This window comes from Pristiophorus japonicus, chromosome 9, assembly GCF_044704955.1.
Source record: "Pristiophorus japonicus isolate sPriJap1 chromosome 9, sPriJap1.hap1, whole genome shotgun sequence".
Classification (NCBI taxonomy): Eukaryota; Metazoa; Chordata; class Chondrichthyes; family Pristiophoridae; genus Pristiophorus; species Pristiophorus japonicus.
This window is the reverse complement of record NC_091985.1, coordinates 28,512,297-28,533,140: the sequence shown is the minus strand read 5'-3', so window position 1 is coordinate 28,533,140 and position 20,844 is coordinate 28,512,297. Positions and strand designations below refer to the sequence as shown.

The window sequence follows — 20,844 nt, the reverse complement described above, 5'->3', positions numbered from 1 at the left end:
TCTGTCTCTCCTTCACATTGTTACCCTCTCGTTTATGCGTCCCTCTCACACAACTTCTGCATGTCTCCGACTCTTAATCTTCCAGACATCAATAGATGTGGCCCTTATGGCTAAAGGGATCAAAGAGTATGGAGAGAAAGCAGGAATGGGGTACTAAAGTTGCATGATCAGCCATCATATTGAATGGTGGTGCAGGCTCAAAGGGCCTGCTCCTGCACCTATTGTCTATGTTTCTATCTCTCGACGGGCAGATGAACAATCGCCTGGATGTAAAACCATGGCACTCCTCTCACGCGCGTGTCCAATCCTCAAACTCCCTTCTGCCCCCTACAGAAACAAATCAAAGGAAAAACCTGAAAATCATTTCCACCACCACCCTGGACAGCATCATGAAGTTCCCTCTCCTAGGCCACCTGATTGGTCTGTTTGGGAGATGCGTTTGCCAGAGACTGGCAATAGAAAATGTCCACCCCCAAAGCCAGTACGGCTCTGAAGCGATGCTGAGGATGTCGTGAATAGCACGTTTAGTAAGTTGGCCACAGCGCAGGTAAAGGTTACTCCGACAGATAGGGAATGGGTGACCAGCAGGCAGAGCAGTGGAAGGAATGTAGTGCAGGGTCCCCTGCGGTCATCTCCCTCCAAAACAGATACACCGTTTTGGGTATTGTTGGGGGAGATGACTCATCAGGGGAAGGCAGCAGCAGCCAAGTTCATGGCACCATAGGTGGCTCTGCTGCACAGGGGGGCAGAAAAAAGAGTGGGAGAGCTATAGTGATAGGGGATTCTATTGTAAGGGGAACAGATAGGCGATTCTGCTGCCGCAAATGAGACTCCAGGATGGCATGTTGCCTCCCTGATGCAAGGGTCAATGGTGTCTCGGAGCGGCTGCAGGGCATTCTGGAGGGGGAGGGGGGGGGGGAACACAGCCAGCTGTCGTGGTGCATATAGGTAAAAAAAAAAAACAGGATGAGGTCCTACAAGCTGAATTTAGGGAGCTAGGAGTTAAATTAAAAAGTAGGACCTCAAAAAGGTAGTAATCTCAGGGGAGGGGTTAAACTAATATGGCAGGGGGATGGGAACCTATGCAGGGAGGCAGAGGGAAGTAAAAAGGCAGCAGAAGCAAAAGGTAGGAAGGAGAAAAGCAAGCGTGGAGGGCAGAGAAATCAAGGGCAAAAATCAAAAAGGGTCACATTACAACATAATTCTAAAAGGACAAAGGATGTTAAAAAAACAAGCCTGAAAGCTCAGAGTCTCAATGCGAGGAGCATTCGTAATAAGATAGACGAATTAACTGCGCAGATAGCAGTCAATGGGCATGATGTAATTGGGATTACAGAGACATGGCTCCAGGGTAACCAAGGCTGGGAACTCAACATCCAGGGGTATTCAATATTCAGGAGGTGGAGTAGCGTTAATGGTTAAAGAGGTTAACGCAATAGTAAGGAAGGACATTAGCTTGGATGATGTGGAATCTATATAGGTAGAGCTGCGAAACACCAAAGGGCAGAAAACATTAGTGGGAGTTGTGTACAGACCACCAAACAGTAGTAGGGAGGTTAGGGATGGCATCAAACAGGATATTACGGATGCCTGCAATAAGGGTACTGCAGTTTTCATGGGTGACTTTAATCAACATATAGATTGGGCTAACCAAACTGGTAGCAATACTGTGGAGGAGGATTTCCTGGCGTGTATAAGGGATGGTTTTCTAGACTAATATGTCAAGAAACCAACTAGAGAGCTGGCCATCCTAGACTGGGTCTTGTGTAATGAGAGAGGATTAATTAGCAACCTGGTCACACATGGCCCCTTGGGGAAGAGTGATCATAATATGGCAGAATTCTTCATTAAGATGGAGAGCGACACAGTTAATTCAGAGACTAGGGTCCTGAACTTAAAGAAAGGAAACTTCGATGGTATGAGGCATGATTTGGCTAGGATAGACTGGCGAATGATACTTAAAGGGTTGACAGTGGATAAGCAATGGCAGACATTTAAAGATCACATGGATGAATTACAACAATTGTACATCCCTATCTGGTGTAAAAATAAAACAGGAAAGGTGGCTCAACCGTGGTTAACAAGGGAAATTAGGGATAGTGTTAAATCCAAGGAAGAGGCATACAAGTTGGCCAGAAAAAGCAGCAAACCTGACGACTGGGAGAAATTTAGAAATCAGCAGAGGAGGACCAAAGGTTTAATTAGGAGGGGGAAAAAGAGTACACAAGAGTAAGCTTGCAGGGAACATAAAAACTCACTGCAAAAGCTTCTATAGATATGTGAAGAGAAAAAGATTAGTGAAGACTAATGTTGGTCCCTTGCAGTCAGAATCAGGTGAATATATAGTGGGGAACAAGGAAATGGCAGACCAATCGAACAATTACTTTGGTTCAGTCTTCACTAAGGAAGACACGAATAACCTCCCGAAAATCCAAGGGGACCGAGGGTCTAGCGAAGAGGAGGAACTGAGGGAAATCTTTTTTAGCCAGGAAATGGTGTTAGGGAACTGAAAGCCGATAAATCTCCAGGGCCTGATAGTCTGCATCCCAGAGTACTTAAGGAAGTGGCCCGAGAAGCAGTAGATGCATTGGTGGTCATTTTCCAAAATTCCATGGATTCTGGATCAGTACCTATGGATTGGAGGGTAGCTAATGTAACACCACTTTTTAAAAAATGAGGGCGAGAGAAAACAGGGAATTATAGACCGGTTAGCCTGATATCAGTAGTGGGGAAAATGCTGGAATCAATTTTTAAAGATGTAATAGCAGCGCATTTGGAAAGCAGTGACAGGACAGGTCCAAGTCAGCATGGATTTATAAAAGGAAAATCATGCTTGACAAATCTTCGAGTTTTTTTTTGAGGATGTAACTAGTAGAGTGAACAAGGGAGAACCAGTGGATGTGGTGTATTTGGACTTTCAAAAGGCTTTTGACAAGGTCCCACACAAGAGATTAGTGTGCAAAATTAAGGCACATGGTATTGGGGGTAATGTATTGACGTGGCTAGAGAACTGGTTGGCAGACAGGAATCAAAGAGTGGGAATAAACGGGTCCTTTTTCAGAATGGCAGGCAGTGACTAGTGGGATGCCGCAAGGTTCAGTGCTGGGACCCCAGCTATTTACAATATACAATAATGATTTGGACAAAGGATTTGAATGTAATATCTCCAAGTTTTCTAATGACACTAAGCTGGGTGGCAGTGAGAGCTGCGAGGAAGATGTCAAGAGGCTGCAGGGTGACTTGGACAGGTTAGGTGAATGGGGAATGCATGGCAGATGCAGTATAATGTGGATAAATGTGAGGTTATCCACTTGTGACAAAAACAGGAAGGCAGATTATCTGAATGGTGACAGATTAGTAAAACGGGAGGTGCAATGAGACCTGGGTGTCATGATACATCAGTCACTGAGGCGAGGCACACAGGTACAGCAGGCAGTAAAGAAAGCAAATGGCATGTTGGCCTTCATAGCGAGAGGATATGAGTATAGGAGCAGGGAGGTCTTACTGCAGTCGTACAGGGCCTTGGTGAGACCACATCTCGAGTATTGTGTACAGTTTTGGTCTCCTAATTTGAGGAAGGACGTGCTTGCTATTGAGGAAGTGCAGCGAAGGTTCACCAGACTGATTCCTGGGATGGCAGGACTGACATATGAAGAAAGACTGGATCAGCTAGGCTTATACTCACTGGAATTTAGAAGAATGAGACGGAATCTCACAGAAACATAAAATTATGACAGGATTGGACAGGTTAGATGCAGGAAGAATGTTCCCAATGTTGGGGCAGTCCAGAACCACAGACTAAGGATAAGCCACATAGGACCGAGATGAGGAGAAACTTTCTCACCCAAAGTGGTGAACCTGTAGAATTCTCTGCCACAGAAAGTTATTGAGTCCAGTTCGTTGGATGTAGTCAAGAGGGAGTTAGATGTGGCCCTTACGACTAAAGGGGATCAGGGGGTATGGAAAGGCAGCAGGAGTGGGGCACTAAAGTTGCACGATCAGCCATGACCATATTGAGTGGTGGCGCAGGCTCGAATGGCCTGTTTCTGCACCTATTTTCTATGTTTATCTCCGCTAAGGAAACTGAATGCCATACAGCAATGACGTCTTTCAGCCAAAAACAAATGTAGTTTCTAATTAATGCAGGACTTTCAGATGCTAGTATCTTAGAAGCTAAAATGGAGCTTGCTTTCCGAAACGATGTTCATGTATTTGTTCATTAAATTTGCATTATATATACACACACATATATACATATATAAATATATATGTGTATATATTTTTTTTAAAGACTAGGATATGCAAGATGGTAGCCAGCACATACTGTGGGGGGGGGGGAGGGAGGGAAAGGGAGAGAGAAAAAAAAAAAGAGAAAGAGAGAAAAAAAGGAGCGAGAGAGAGAGAGAGAGAGAGAGAGAGAGAGAGAGAGAGAGAGAGACCTGGGAATGAGGAATAAGAGCTGATTTGGGGTGAGAGAGAGCATGGGACCAGAGGTGAAGAGGTCGCAAGTAGGTCCTGGATTGTGTTCCAAATGCTGTTGACCTGGATCCAAAGTAGCATCACCGACATGTCAGAGCTTTGGCATAACACACAGGTGAGGGCGAATCCTAAACTTGGAGAGACTGGTGTCCGACTGGGAGGGATCAAGGGATGTGCTGTAGAGTCAGACTGTGACTCTGGGATCAAGTGATTAAGCAGCTTGCCTGGGGCACTCAGATGACTTATACATGCACACAATAACATACATATCTGTTAATTCAAGGAGATTGCCTAGGGGAGCAAACAATATCTCTGTGCTCCTCAGAAATCAAAAGAATTGTGTAAAGATTTAGCTTGAGGAATCATTACTACAATGTAAAATAAATTTTTAGTGAATTTTCTTTCCATATTTCAGTCTCTTGCACAAGTTGGCCAGGTAGTGCAGACTGCAGATGAGTCGAAGAGTGGCTGCAGAGAGCAACCAGAAAGTCAACACTTAAACCTCACCTGATGCCATCCAGGGAATAAATTGTTCGAGGTGATCAAAGAGTCAATTCCCAAGCAACTCTGGGATGTCACCAAGAAATCAAACAAGGAATTCAGAAGACACTTTACTGCAGGATAGCTGCACGATTGAAGAGTGCAAGAGAAGATGAGAGATAAAGCAAGACGACAGCAAAAGAAGATTCAAAGAGGAAGGCAAGTCAATAAGCTTTGAGGTTCTGAGAAAGAATGAGTTAGAAAATAGGCTGAGCCAAGAGTCTAAATTTCAACACGGTGAGGACGTAGGGAAGAAATAATCCGAGTCTTGGATAGATCTGGGTTTGAGAGAGTCAAGAGCATGTGTGACCTGCCATTCGAACATTCCCTGGAATGAAGGTAGACCAAAAATGGCAGATCTTAAGGGGCTGAAAATTCAGTAATAGGACATTTACATTCTCAAGCTTAGGATGGGGAAGCCCATATGTATGCTATACTGTACTGGAAGCATGTATTACACTACACAGGAACACTAAAGATAACAAAGAACATTTGATAAACAAATACAAGCAGGAACGAGCTTCACATGCACAGCCGTGATCAGCTTTTATTTAAACTGAGTTACAGATGTATGCAAGAAATGAACATTTGAAATGGATGACTGCAGATCAAGGTACAACTAGTAGCATTCTTTGGGAAATGGCAGTCTGCAACCTTGAAAATACAAAGCAAGCATTTCGTGGGGTTGTGAGGCTGAAGGAGATGAGATAGGGAGGGGTGAGGCCATGGAGGGATTTGTAAACAAGGATGAGAATTTTGAAATCGAGGCATTGCCTAACCGAGAGCCAATGTAGGTCGACGAGCACAAGGGTGATGGGTGAGCAGGACTTGGTGAGAGTTAGGACACAAGCAGCTGGGTTTTGGATGACCTCAAGGTTACATAGGGTAGAATGTGGATGGCCATCCAGGAGTGCGTTGTAGTCAAGTGTAGAGGTAACAAAAGGCATGGATGAGCTGAGACAGGGGCAGAGATGGGCAATGTTACGGAGGTGGAAATAGACAGTTTTAGTTATGCCGTGGATGAGTTCGGAAGCTCATTTCAATGTCAAATATGACAGCAAGGTTGCAAAAAGTCTGGTTCAGCCTCAGACAGATGCTAGGGAGAAGGATAGAGTCTGTAGCTAGGGAACGCAGTTTGCGACGGGGACCAAAGACAATAGCTTTGGTCTTCCCAATACTTATTAATTGGAGAAAATTTCTGCTCATCCAGTACTGGATGTCAGACAAGCAGCCTGACAACTTAGAGACCAAGAAGTGGACGAGAGAAGTGGTGGTGAGGTAGAGCTGAGTGTCGTCAGCATACATGTGGTAAATGACTCTGTTTTCGATGATGTCGCCAAGGGGCGGCATATAGATGAGAAATAGGAGGGGGCCAAGGATAGATCCTTGGGGACACCAGAGGTAATGATGCGGGAGTGGGAAGAGAAGCTATTGCAGATAATTTTCTGGCTACCAGGCGAGTGCAGTCCCACCCAGCTGGACGGTGGTGGAGAGGCGTTGCCCGAGGATGTCATTTGTGACTTTGATGAGAACCGTTTCGGTACTGTGGCAGGAGAGGAAACCAGATTGAAGGGATTCAAACATGGAGTACGGATTTGGGAGTAGCCAACACGTTCAAGGACTTGAGAGGAAAGGGAGTTTGGAGATGGGGCAGTAGCTAGCAAGTAGTGTGGTCAAGGGTTGTTTTTTTGAGACGGGTGATGACGGCAGATTTGACTGAGAAGGGGACAGTACCTGACGAGAGAGAATCGTTTACAACATCAGCTAACATGGGAGCCAGAAAAGGAAGCTGGGTGGTCAGTTAATGGGAATTGGTCAAGAGAGCAAGAAGTGGGTCTCATGGATAAGAATTTTGACAATTCAGAAGGACAGACAGAAAGGAAAAGGAGATGGGGTAAGCTCTGTAAATAAAGGATGAGATCAGTGCATTAGCGAGAAACGATATTGACTGAGAAGATCAAGATGTTGAATCAGTTTGGGTGGAGATAAGGAATAAGGGGAAAAAGTCGCTGATGGTCGTAGTCTATAGACCCCCTAATAGTAGCTACATTATTGGACGGAGTATAAATCAAGAAATAATGGAGGCTTGTAAAAAAATAAAGCAATGGCAATAATAATGGTCAATTTTAACCTTCATATTGATTGGACAAAGAAAATTGGCCAGGGTAGCCTTGAGGAGGAGTTCATAGAGTGTATCCGGGATAGTTTCCTTGAACAGTACGTTGCAGAACCAACCAGGGAGCAGGCCATCTTAGATCTGGTACTGTGTAATGAGACAAGATTAATAAATGGTCTCGTAGTCAAGGATCCTCTCGGAATGAATGACCATAACATGGTTGAATTTCAAATTCAGTTGGAGGGCGAGAAAGTTGGATCTCAAACCAGTGTCCTAAGCTTAAATAAAGGAGACTACAAAAGGTATGAGGGCAGAGTTCGCTAAAGTAAACTGGGAAAATAGATGAAAGTATGGGATGGTTGATGAGCAGTGGCAGACATTTAAGGAGATATTTTATAACTCGCAACAAAAATATATCCCAATGAGAAGGAAAGACTAAGAGAAGGGATAACTATCTGTGGCTAACTAAGGAAATATGGGATTGTATCAAATTGAAAACAAGGGTATACAATGTGGCCAAGACTAGTGGGAGGCTAGAGGATTGGGAAACTTTTAAAAGCCAGCAAAGAATGACCAAAAAAAATGATAGAGAGGGAAGATAGATTATGAAAGTAAACCAGCACGAAATATAAAAACAGATAGTAAGAGTTTCTACAGGTACATAAAAAGTAAATGTTGGTCCCCTAGAGAATGAGACTGGGGAATTAATAACTGGGAACAGGGAAATGGCAGAGACTTTGAACAAATATTCTGTATCAGTCTTCATGGTAGAAGACACTAAAAACATCCCAAGAGAGGATAATCTAGGGGTTATATAAAGGGAGGAACTTAATACAATCACTAATGAATGAAATAGTACTCGGTAAAATAATGGGACTAAAGGCAGACAAGTCCTCTGGACCTGATGGCTGACATCCTAGGGTCTTCAAAGAATTGGCTGCAGAGATAGTGGATGCATGGGTTGTAATTTACCAAAATTCCCTGGATTCTGGCGCGGTCCCAGCAGATTGGAAAACTGCAAATGTAACACCCCTATTTAAAAAAGGAGGCAGACAAAAAGCAGGAAACCATAGACCAGTTGGCCTAACATCTATCATTGGGAAAATGCTGCAGTCCATTATTAAGGAAGTAGTAGCAGGACATTTGGAAAAGCATAATTCAATCAAGCAGAGTCAGCATAGTTTTATGAAAGGGAAATCATGTTTGACAAATTTGCTGGAGTTCTTTCAGGATGTAACAAGCAGGGTGGATAATGGGGAACCAGTGGATGTGGTGTATTTGAATTTCCAGAAGACATTCGATAAGGTGCCACATAAAAGGTTACTGCACAAGATAAAAGTTCATGGGGTTCGGGGTAATATATTAGCTTGGATAAAGGATTGGCGAACTAACAGAAAACACAGTCGGGATAAATGAGTCATTTTCCGGTTGGCAAACAGTAACTAGTGGGGTGCCACAGGGATCGTTGCTGGGTCCTCAACTATTTACAATCTATATTAATGAACTGAATGAAGGGACCAAGTGTAATGTAGCCAAGTTTGCTGATAATACAAAGATGGGTGGGAAAGCAAATTGAGGAGGACACAAAAAATCTGCAAAGGGATATAGACAGGCTAAGTGAGTGGGCAAAAATTTGGCAGATGGGAGTATAATGTGGGAAAATGTGAGCTTATCCACTTTGGCAGAAAAAAAAAAATAGAAAAACAAATTATAATTTAAATGGAGAAAAATTGCAAAATGCTGCAGTAGAGGGGCCTGAGGGTCCTTGTGCATGAAACACAGAAAGTTAGTATGCAGGTACAGCAAGTAATCAGGAAGGAAACTGGAATGTTGGCCTTTATTACAAGGGGACGGCATATAAAAGCAGAGAAGTCATGCTCCAACTGTACAGGGTACTGGGGAGGCCACACCTAGATTACTACGTACAGTTTTGGTCTCCATATTTAAGGATGGATATACTTGCATTGGAGGCTGACCAGAGAAGGTTCACTAGGTTGATTCCGGAGGTGAGCATGTTGACTATAGGTTGAGCCTATACTCATTGGAGTTCAGAAGAATGAGGTGATCTTATCGAAACATAAGATAATGGGCCCCAAGTTCCCCCCTCCCTCCTGTAAAAACGGCACACCTCCGTGAGGTGCGCCGACTTTAGACTAAAAAGGGCGCCGAAAAGTTACCTTCCAATTCTCCCCGCTCCTCAGGATGTCTTCAGCCTCGGCGTGGCACAGCAAATCCAATGGGGGAGCGAAGCCAGGTCCCGGCGCTGAAAACAGTGGCGCGCATGTGCCGTAGATCCTCGCAGCCCAAATCTCTGCGATGCTTTGCAGGGTGTGTGGGAGGGGTCTGAAGCATGCTGCTCCTAGCCCTGGCCGAATGGGCTCCCTCATTGGCAGCCCATTGTATTCCTTAAGGTCGGACTTCTAGTTTTTATTTGTTATTTATTGATCGATTGATTGCTTATTACTTTGGACTTGATGCTTTAGGTGCAAGGTTCCTTCTATTTTTTTTTATTTGTTAAATAATTGCTTATTACTTTTTGTGCTTTGTTTAGTGCTTTGTAAGTCTTGGTGCTAGGTGCAGGTCCTCTCAGCTTCCTTGTAGTTTTTAATTTGTTATTGAATGCTTATTTTTGTGCTTTAAAATGTATTTATGCTTCTTTAATGTTGTTGTGAAGATGTTTAGTGCTTTGCAAGGTCCTCTCACTTCCCTCCCTCCCCCCACCTCTCTGGCTACCTGCGCCGATTTCTTAGCTCACAGCAAGGTTTTTCTGTGCGGACACAAGTGGCCTAAGTTAGTTTGGAGGAACTTTTAGCTGTCTAAATTTGCATAAGTCGCCGGCAATGCACCCTTTGGAAAAAAACTAAACTAAAAATAACCTAACTAACTCACTTTACACTGGAGCAAATTAAAATGGGCAGAATTGCGATTTTTAAGATGCTCCAAAAAAAAAAAAAGAAGAGCAACTCCTGGGGAAACTTGGGTCCAATGAGAGGGCTTTATAAGATGGATTCAGAGAGGATATTTCCATTCATTGGGGAAACTAAAACTAGGGGACATAGTCTCAGAATAAGGGGCCGTCCATTTAAAACTGAGAGGAGGAGGAATTTCTTCTCTGAGGGTTGTAAATCTATGGAATTCTCTGCCCAGACCTGTGGAGGCTGGTTCATTGAATTTATTTAAGGCAGAGATAGACAGATTTTTGAGCGATAAAGGAGTAAAGGGTTATGGGGAGCAAGCAGGGAAGTGGAGCTGAGTCCATGATCAGATTGGCCATGATCTTATTAAATGGCGGAGCAGGCTCAAGGGGCCAGGTGCCCTACGCCTATTTCTCATGTAAGATGAGCATAGAGAGATCAAGAGGGGAGATCAGAGGCAAAACGAGAGAGAGAGGAGAGTTCAGGGCTAGGGCAGGGAGGAACCTCAGAGGAGGTTTGGCCCAGTGGGCTAGGGGAAGGAAGGGAACTGGCAGAGGCAGCTGATCGGATGGTCTCAATCTTTGAGACAAAGAAGTCCATGAGCTCCTCACACTTGTTGGAGGCGAGTGCGATGGAGACAGGGGAGAGGGGTTTAAGAAGACGGTTAGCAGTAGAGAATAGTAATCGGGGATTATCTTTGCATTCCAGAATGATCCTGGAATAGTGAACAGTTTTGGCAGACAAGAGTAGCATCCGATAATGCTTTATGTGGTCCAGCTAGATCTGGCAGTGAATGGCTAAACATCCGTTCAAGTCTACACCCCTCGGACTTGAGCGCGCGAAGATGAGGGCCGTACCCCGGGGGGGGGGGGGGGGGGGGGGAAGGGGGGGGGGGGGAAGAGCGCGCGAGCGAGAATTGGTTTTAATAGAGACTACAGCATCAAAGGTGGTGGTGGTGGCCGCCCCTCCACCCGTAGATTCCACTAAATCTCTGCTTCAGAGCTCTACAATGATAATTACATTTAAAATTAGAGCGCTTACATAGGATATACAACATAGAAACAGGCCATTCAGCCCAACCAGTTCACACAGGCATTAAAGCTCCACTCGAGCCTCCTCCCATCTTTCTTCATCTAACTCTAAGCATAACCCTCTATTCCCTTCTCCTTCATATACTTATTTAACCGCCCCATAAATGCATCTATACTATTCACTTTAACCACTCCCTGTGGTAGTGAATTCTACATTCTCACCACACTCAGTTTCTTTTGAATTCCCCATTTGATTTCTTGCTGACTATCGTATATTGATGGCCTCTAGTTTTGCTCTTCCCCACAAGTGGAAACACACTCTGTATCTACTCTCATCAAAACCTTTCATAATGTTAGAGACCTCCATTGGGTCACCCCTCAGCCTTCTCTTTTCAAGAGAAAGGCCTGTTCATCCTTTCCTGATAGTTATACCCTCGCATTTCTGGTCTCCTTATCAAAAGGAATAAGCAGTGTTACTGTGGAGCAACCAGTGATTTATACTTAAATACTCCAGACAGCGCTACCTCAGATTATGGGAAATTGTAATTTACTGAAATAGTGTAGCAATTGAGATTGAGTGCCAAAGTGGGTTAGTGCACCACTCTCACACTTCTGGTCTAAAATCCAAACTAGACCGACAAGATGAGCTTAGTCAGTCTATAAGGCTCCTTGGTGAAATGGGTTGGGCAAATTCAATAGATTTTCTTAATGGGCGAGGGAGCACCTGCAACATCACTCAGTAAGGGCAAAGAACATCGGTCACGCCTCTTCCGTTGCTGATCTGTACTTCAACTCCATTTATCTGTCTTTGAGCCCTAACCTAACAATCTGTCAATCACCATTTACTTGATTACTTATTGTAGACCTGTGCACTAGCTTCCAGTGATTTGTATACCTGGACAACCACACGCCTTTACTTCTCCACAGTTTCTAGTCTCTCGCAATCAGTGGATTACTTCACATTTAACTCCACCTGTCAGAGTTTTGCCCACTCACTTAATCTGTCTCTTTGTAACTTCCTGCTCCCATCTACACAACTGACTGTTCCTCCTAACTTAATGTTACTAGGATATACAACTCTATTCCTTCACCTATGTCATATATAGAAGCCCCAGTACAGATCACTATGGAACACCACTTGTCACAATTGGCCAGAGTACATTCCTATTATCCTTACTCAGTGTTTCCTACCTCCCAAACAATTATCAATCCATATCCAAAGGTTACCTCCAATTCCACGTGTTCTCATTTTGCAAATGTTCGGAACGTAATCATTTACCTTCTGGAAGTTTATTGTGTCTATAAACACTCTAGTAATGTCTCCAGGAGGTGAGGTATTGTACTTGGAACTGTGGTGATCTTAGTCCATTTATTGCAGCTCCTGGGTGAGGGTGCAGCATGGTGAGCTCTCCCTTTTATACCTGGTTACCTGTCGTGTACAGGTGACCCCTGGGTCTCCACCAGTTGCACCCCCTGGTGGTACAAGCGTAGTGTATAGTGTGAAGGTACATCCAGTGGTCTTATGTAACTGTACATTGTGTACAGGGAGTATACTTACATTATACATACACATCACTCTCCCCAAAGTCTTGTGCCACTGGCCTTTGCATTGTGCGCACTGGTTCTAGACTTGTGTCCAAAGCCCTTGCACCTTGTCTAGTTTCAGTGACCAGTGTCCAGGTTGTCAGATGACAGCACTGCGCCCCTTGCCAGCTGGGTGAGCTCGGAACGCTTACCTTGGTGAGTCTCAGGGCCTTTGCTGTTGCCTTGTGGTGGGCAGAGCCACAGGAATGTGTGGCCTCCCTGACCGCCTTTGAGGGCTGCAGTGTCTCTTTGCTGCCCTTCAGCGATAGTGGGAGTCTGGGCCATCCCAGGTCCCATTGGGAAAGCTGGAGGGTGCTAGCCTCTTGCTCCCGGTACTGGCCGTGGTGACCAGAGAGGTAGGACCAATCAGGGACAGGGTACCGGTAGTGGTGCCTTTGCCGTCCGCTGGCCCTGCAGCTGGTATGCTCCCTGTGTGTAGCCACGCTCCCTGGGGCATCACATTGGTCCCGGAGGTGCAGGCTACATGGTTGGGTAGCCCGCTGGACCAGAGTGCTTCCGACGAGAGGTTGCCCTTGGTTTTGTTGGCATGCACGTAAATCCCGGCATTGCACATCACTTCATTTACTCTCAATACATTGCGGTTGGAACCAATCGCCCGACTGATCATGGTTAGTTACATTTACAAACTTGAATTTGTCAATTACATCTCTTACATATGTATCACCGGCATCGCTGTATAAAGAGTGGAATTGTCCCTTTAATTGTAATGGTTGCTGGTCTCCTTTAAGAGGGCCTTGCAATCTTTACCCCAATCCGGCTTGCTGCTCCATCAATGCTGCCCCTCGTGGTCTGGCCGCCGCCATCTTTACTTCAGGCGCTTCATCTCGTGGTTCGGGTGCCATCTTCTTTCTCTCCACAAGGTAGGCTGCGGTGATCCTTTTCTTCCCCAGGTTCTGCCACGGAAGCAGGGAAGTGCCTTCTGCGCCGATTTTCTTCCTCCAGAGTCCTGCCACTGGAGCCTGGAAGGTGAGGTCGGGAATTTTGGGCTGGATGATCTCGCCGTTGGGTTGAGCGGTCTGTGTCGTCTCCACAGTCGAGTTGAGCGGCTAGTTTTTCAGGTCCTGTGCTGATCCAACTTCGGGGCTGCGTAGGACGTCTATTGCTGGAGGTTGGAGGTTTTCCCAGCTCCAACGGATCTTTTTCATCCATCTTCTTCCTAACAGCGTTGGACCATCCCCAGCAATGATCCACAAAGGTAACTTGTGCATCGTACCGTCTTGGGACACCTGGACATCCATGCTGCCAATGACTGGGATGGTGTCTTTTGTATAGGTGAGCAGCTTTGCCTGGATCGGAGTCATTTTAGGTCGTTTGATTGGATTGTCCCAGAGTTTCTCAAAGGCCGCCTGATTCATCGATGATTGGCTCATCCCGTGTCCACCTCCATCATGACTGAAACACTTGATTTCGACTTCCATTTTCAACAGGGAACTCTCGGTGGTGCAGGTAAACACTCCGTACACCGCATCGTGGAGCTGAGCTGCCTCATGGACTCTTCATCGTTGCTGGAGTCCGGATGATCGGCCAACTCGTCATCAACTCGGGAGTACAATTTCTCTTGCACATTCGCTGGAGGTGGCCCTTTGTGTTAAAGCCTTTGCAAGTATCGTCTTTGTAGTGGCACTGGTGGGCCTTGTGGTTTTCTCCACAGCGCCAGCACGGGGTTGGTCGGGACTCAGGGTTCTGTTCTCTCTACCCTGAGAGAGAGAGAGAGATAGACAGCTTGCAGCAGACCTGCCTCTGAAAGGCACCAGTTATTTCACAGTACTTGCCGAGTTAGAGTCCTGTGGGCGAGTCATCCGCTTGGAATCGTAGGCCGAGACCATAAACGCCTGGCTCGCGTTAATTGCTTTCTGCAGGGTGACCATGGTGTCCGCAGAGAACAGCCTGTGGAGAAGGCCTTCGTGGCCGATTCCGATTAGAAGATGTCCCACAGCGCTTCGGTGAGGTGGTCGCCAAAATCACACGGTGCAGCCAATCGTCTGAGGTCTGCAGCATATTTTGCGATTTCTTGGCCTTCGGGCCGCCGATGGGTGTAGAACCGGCATCTGGCTGTGAGAATGTTCTCTTTAGGTTTGAGTTGTTCCTGTATCATCGTTAAGAGCTCCACATATGCTTTGGTCGTTGTTTTCTCTCGGGCTAGCAAGTCCCTGACGAGGCCATAGACGGTAGGCCCACAACTGCTGAGCAGGATAGCTCTGCACTTACCAGCCAGCGAGGTTGGTGTGTCTCCCGCCAGGTCGATCGCAATAAAGTGTTCGAGCCTCTCCACAAAGGCCTCCCAATCTTCCCCATCGGCGAATTGTTGAAATGTGCCAAGGGTAGCCATTTTCACGTGGAAATTTGTAATCTTGTCGCCAGACTAGTAATGACTCCACGAGGCGAGGTATTGTACTTGAACTGTGGTGACCTTAGTCCATTTATTACAGCTCCCAAGTGAAGGTACAGCATGGTGAGCTCCCTTTTATACCTGGTTACCTGTCGTGTACAGGTGACCCCTAGGTCTCCTCCAGTTGCACCCTCTGGTGGTACAAGCGTAGTGTATACTGTGTGAAGATACATCCAGTAGTCTTATGTAACTGTACATTGAGTGTACAGGGAGTATACTTATATTATACATACACAACAAAGTTCATATAAACAACATCCATAGTCACACGTCTGCAAACTGTTTAGTGAGCTCTCAAAAATTTCAACTAGATCAGACATGACCTAACCGTCACAAATCCATGCTTAAATCTCTGATCAGTTCAAACTTGTACAAATCTATAGTTACATGGTCCATGATGAGATTCCAGCAACTTCCCTATAATTTATGTTAAACTGACAGGTCTGTAGTTTCTCCCTCCCTCCTGTCTTAACCAATGGGAGTGACATTTGCAATTTTCTAATCCAAGGGCATATTCCTGGACCTAGAGTTTTTTGGAAAATTATGACAAATTCGTTTACAATTTCCCCATCTTTCTTAATACCCTAGGGTGGAAGCCATAAGGTCCTGGAGATTTGTCTACCCTAAGTCCCATTATTTTCTCCATTACCTTCTTTTAATTCTTCAAAAGAAATGTCACTAACAAAACAGCACATGGAATAATCCAATTATTCACTATCTTTTAGTTTTAGACACTCATTTCTAATGAAATACTTAATGTGGAAAGAGATTACAGCGGGAACTTTTTTAAGCTAAAATTGAAACTATGTTTAGCTTTCACACCTTATTACACACAAACACCAACCTCTGCCACATGTCAGGATTACCGGGGTATTAGGAGGGTGATGGGTGAATGGAACACCCCCACCCATTCTCCATCAAACCACAGAGAGCTACAACACAGATCTGATACAACTTGGAACTCTCTGGCAGTAGCTTGATGTATTTAAAACACAACCTTGAAAGACTATCTTCTATTGCAGCAGTGTAAGCTTTCCTCTGGTTCAGGCTTATCCCAGTTATCACCCAACTCATGGTAGATGTACCAAGTCTGTGAGGAACTTTGTGCTGTGGACTGGCAGAAGCTAATTTGATTTGGGGGATGTACGCAAATTTACATTGGCCACGGTTTACCCAGGCAAGTTCCAGCACACCCTAAAGTTTAACATTGTGCAAATAAAGTGCTTTTTAAAGGAAGCACACCTTTTAATTTTTTTAAAAAAATGCAGGGCTAGGATGAAAGACACGGGTATGGGACTAATTGGATAAGTCTTTCAAAGAGCCAGCATAGGTACAATGGGCCAAACGGCTTACTTCTATGCTGTATGATTCTATGAAATCAGCAGAGAGCTACACCGTCCAGCTCACTTTTACATTGCACTTACTTCAGCAGTGTTGCCATAATGCTACAGTCTCCAGAACAGCCGCACCCACCCAAAGAGGTGCTTTTCCGAGGCTCTTCTGAAAGCAGCGACGTGATCAGTTTACCACTTGCTGATGTGTACTGACCCTCCTCGCACACAAAGTGGGGGGGGGGGGGGCGCGGGGAGTCTCCACTTGCAATTATTAAACAAATGCGCAGGTGTTGCCAAAGTATGTAGTCTGCGCAGAGTAAATGGGCCGCTGCTGCAGCAACAGCAGCCACCACCACTATTACAAAACCGCTTCATGTAGCAGTTCTAGCAATATAAACGCATCATCATAAGTCAGGATGTACTGACAAGTGGCTTGGTCCAACACCTGTTCCCTCTGCCAAAGAACATTTCATGACCAAGGTTACTTTGAAAAGGGAGAAGAAAATAGCCGGCTCCACTTTCTGTGATCATTTCAGAGCAGGCGAGAGCCAGTGCGTTGTACCCCAGAACTGTTAGATGGTAATTACATTGCCTGAAAGTACAAGATTTGGCCTAAATACTTCCTGTTATGGAGTTTTGGAGGTGGCTCTCTTGTGTTGGAATGCACAAAGAAAAATGCACTAGTTTGTTGCTAAGTGACAGTAGAGGTAGTTAAATTTCAGAAGAGAAGTTGCTGGTTTTGTTGATAGCTTTGACTAGTTGCTATGGGGCGAGAGAAGCAAAACATTAGCTGCTCAAGTTCTACTTCTTTTACCCATTCCATGATACATTATCAAGCTGGGCTCTTTGCGTGTGTTTAGTCTGCATATCTTATGATTCGACCAACCGTCAAAGAAACATAATACAACACAGATAATATTTTACATCTCTCTCTCCTTAGCAACTATAACAACCCAGTCAAGAAAACAAGCACCTCCTCTTCGGAAGCATTAATTTGCAGTGAAGTTGACGGGAGTATTCCAGCCGTACAGTTGAAAGAGTAATTCCAAAGCAGCAACTCATGCAATTCATCTCCTGATCCATTCCATATGAAACAAAATCAACTCAAAAATCCACAGCAACTCCACACTTTGTCTTCAGCAGACTCACCAAATGAAGTTATGATATAGGATCAGCCAATACGTTTTGCAGGTCATTAACAGAAGAAACATATTATGCATGGTTGCAGCAATAGCCAGGAAGAGGTATAGACAATGAATTGGTCCAGCAGGAAATGCTGTGCTACAGTACAATCACAAGTTATTTCTTATTAAGAGCTGGAATTCCAGCATAAACAGCTTCAGCAAGAGAATAAAGCAGCTTCAAAAAAGTCTTACAATTTACCTGGCTGGCTGACTGGAAGTAAAGAGTACTATGATTTACATAGTACTTTTTGGGATAGCATACTATAATACATAATTATGTGCTTAAAGTTTGACACATCAGTGCTAGTGATAATATTTTCCCTCTTTAAGCTGAATGCATCATGCATTCCTAACTCAGGAAAGATTTACATTTAAATAGCAGCTAATCATGTCTCTTGGAAATATCCTAAACCACTGCATATTTGATTATTTTGCATAGTTGTGCAAGAAAATGTGAGCCATTCTACATACAGCAAGATCCCCCAAACAAAAATGATGCTAAATGACCAAATAATCTAATTTTGATGGTGCTGGTGGAGGGAGACATATTGGCCAGGACACAAGGGCACCCTACTCTTCTACAAAACAGTGCCAAGGAATATTTTATCTTGTACGAGTTTAATGTCTCATACGAAGGACAGCAACACAACATTCGCTTCGTACTGTATTGGAGTATATGTTAAAGGCAAGTTGTTGCTGTTGTAGTTTTAAGAGGGCAGAGTTTTATGAAACCCACACACAATCTTCATTAAAGAGAATCCTGCAACTTTTTGGCCAAAACAAATAATACTGACATTTTTATGGTTTTCAGTCACATTAAAATGTCTTAATGCCTCACACAATGTTTAAGTGCAGTGACCATTATGTAAGAAGTGCCTTTTTTAAAAGCGATACCATCACAATAATGTACTTGAATGCCATTTGTTATTTCTCATCTTTTTTATAAAAACATTTTGGCAAACTTTTTCTCAATGTGGTTTAGGCACGACAATTTCCATGGTCTTCGAATGGCCATTGGCCATTTAAAACTCTTGTGTATAAAAGGGGTGATCAAATATAAATTTCCTTTCACATGTCTCTTTGGTGGAAACAAACAGCGAAGGGTCTTCATTTTTGATGGGAAGGTTGTGACTTATGGGTGTTTATTTCGTCAAAAAAATGTAATTACCGCCTCTCTAGGATACTGGAAACAGTGAACATGAGGCCGAGGCCAGGGTTGGAGGCAGACGGAAGTGGTCCAGTTACTCTCACTCTTACAATGAGTCAGGAACATGTGGCTGTTATCACTGAAGTACTCCTCCCGCCAAGGACATTATAAACCAGAATGAAAAAACAAGGCCGAGCTTCGAATAAACATCTTTCCCCATGTGTGCTTTGACCAACAATATAATAAAGCAGCAAATCCCCCATTGAAAATACACACCGCATGTACAGTTTCCTCCGCGCTTTGCAAGAACACGAACAAGAGAATAAAAGAGGAAACGACGTGCTCGGTATCGAGATGCAAACGCGTCGCACCCAGGGCAGACTCCGCTCAACAAAAACCGCGATAGAAAGAAGTTTAAAGAGAAAGGGGGAGAGAGAGAGAGAGAGAGAGAAGGCAGGGGAGAGAAAATGAACAGAAAGGAGGGGGTGTGAGAGAGAGGATAAATGAGTGGAAGAGGCGGTGAGACGAGAAGAGAGAGGGGTGAGGAAAGAGAAAGAGGTGAGAGATGATAGAAATGGATGGAGGGGGAGGAGGAGAAAGAAATTTGAAAAAGGAAGCGAGAGGATGGAGAGAGGGAGGGAGGGTGTGGGGAGAGAGGGAGGGAGGGTGTGGGGAGAGAGGGAGGGAGGGTGTGGGGAGAGAGGGAGGGAGGGTGTGGGGAGAGAGGGAGGGAGGGTGTGGGGAGAGAGGGAGGGAGGGTGTGGGGAGAGAGGGAGGGAGGGTGTGGGGAGAGAGGGAGGGAGGGTGTGGGGAGAGAGGGAGGGAGGGTGTGGGGAGAGAGGGAGGGAGGGTGTGGGGAGAGAGGGAGGGAGGGTGTGGGGAGAGAGGGAGGGAGGGTGTGGGGAGAGAGGGAGGGAGGGTGTGGGGAGAGAGGGAGGGAGGGTGTGGGGAGAGAGGGAGGGAGGGTGTGGGGAGAGAGGGAGGGAGGGTGTGGGGAGAGAGGGAGGGAGGGTGTGGGGAGAGAGGGAGGGAGGGTGTGGGGAGAGAGGGAGGGAGGGTGTGGGGAGAGAGGGAGGGAGGGTGTGGGGAGAGAGGGAGGGAGGGTGTGGGGAGAGAGGGAGGGAGGGTGTGGGGAGAGAGGGAGGGAGGGTGTGGGGAGAGAGGGAGGGAGGGTGTGGGGAGAGAGGGAGGGAGGGTGTGGGGAGAGAGGGAGGGAGGGTGTGGGGAGAGAGGGAGGGAGGGTGTGGGGAGAGAGGGAGGGAGGGTGTGGGGAGAGAGGGAGGGAGGGTGTGGGAGGAGGAGGGAGAGAGGGAGGGGTGGGGAGGAGGGGGGAGGGGTGGGGGGGGAGGGTGGGTGTGGGGGAGGAGAGGGAGTGTGGGGAGAGAGGGAGGGAGGGGTGGGGAGAGAGGAGGGTGGAAGGGAGGGGGGAGAGTGGGGTGGGGAGGGAGGGAGGGAGGGTGGGGTGGGAGAGGGAGGGGGGGTGGGGGGGGGTGGGTGGGCTGAGAGGGGTGGGAGGGAGGCGGGTGTGGGTGGGGAGGCGGAGTGAGGGTGTGGGAGAGAGGTGGGCTGGAGGGTGTGGGGAGAGGTGGGGAGAGAGGGAGGGAGGGTGGGAGAGAGGGAGGGAGGGTGTGGGGAGAGAGGGAGGGAGGGTGTGGGGAGAGAGGGAGGGAGGGTGTGTTTTCCTTTATTCTCTCTTTCTTTATTTTTTTTCTTTCTTTCTTTATATTTTTTCTTCTTTCTTTATATTTTCTCTCTTTCTTTCTTTATATTTTTCTCTTTCTTTCTTTTATATTTTCTCTCTTTCTTTCTTTATATTTTCTTCTTTCTTTCTTTTTTATTTTCTTTCTTTCTTTCTTTATATTTCTTCTTTCTTTCTTTATATTTTCTCTCTTTCTTTCTTTATATTTCTCTTTCTTTCTTTATATTTCTCTCTTTCTTTCTTTATATTTTCTCTCTTTCTTTCTTTATATTTTCTCTCTTTCTTTCTTTATATTTTCTCTCTTTCTTTCTTTATATTTTCTCTCTTTCTTTCTTTATATTTTCTCTCTTTCTTTCTTTATATTTTCTCTCTTTCTTTCTTTATATTTTCTCTCTTTCTTTCTTT

At 45.4% G+C, this 20,844-nt stretch overlaps 1 protein-coding gene across 1 annotated transcript in view; it reads right to left on the bottom strand.

Annotated features, from left to right (window-relative positions):
* Positions 1–20,844, bottom strand: part of adss2 (adenylosuccinate synthase 2) — a 111,214-nt gene that overhangs the window by 89,133 nt on the left and 1,237 nt on the right. The window lies entirely within an intron of this gene.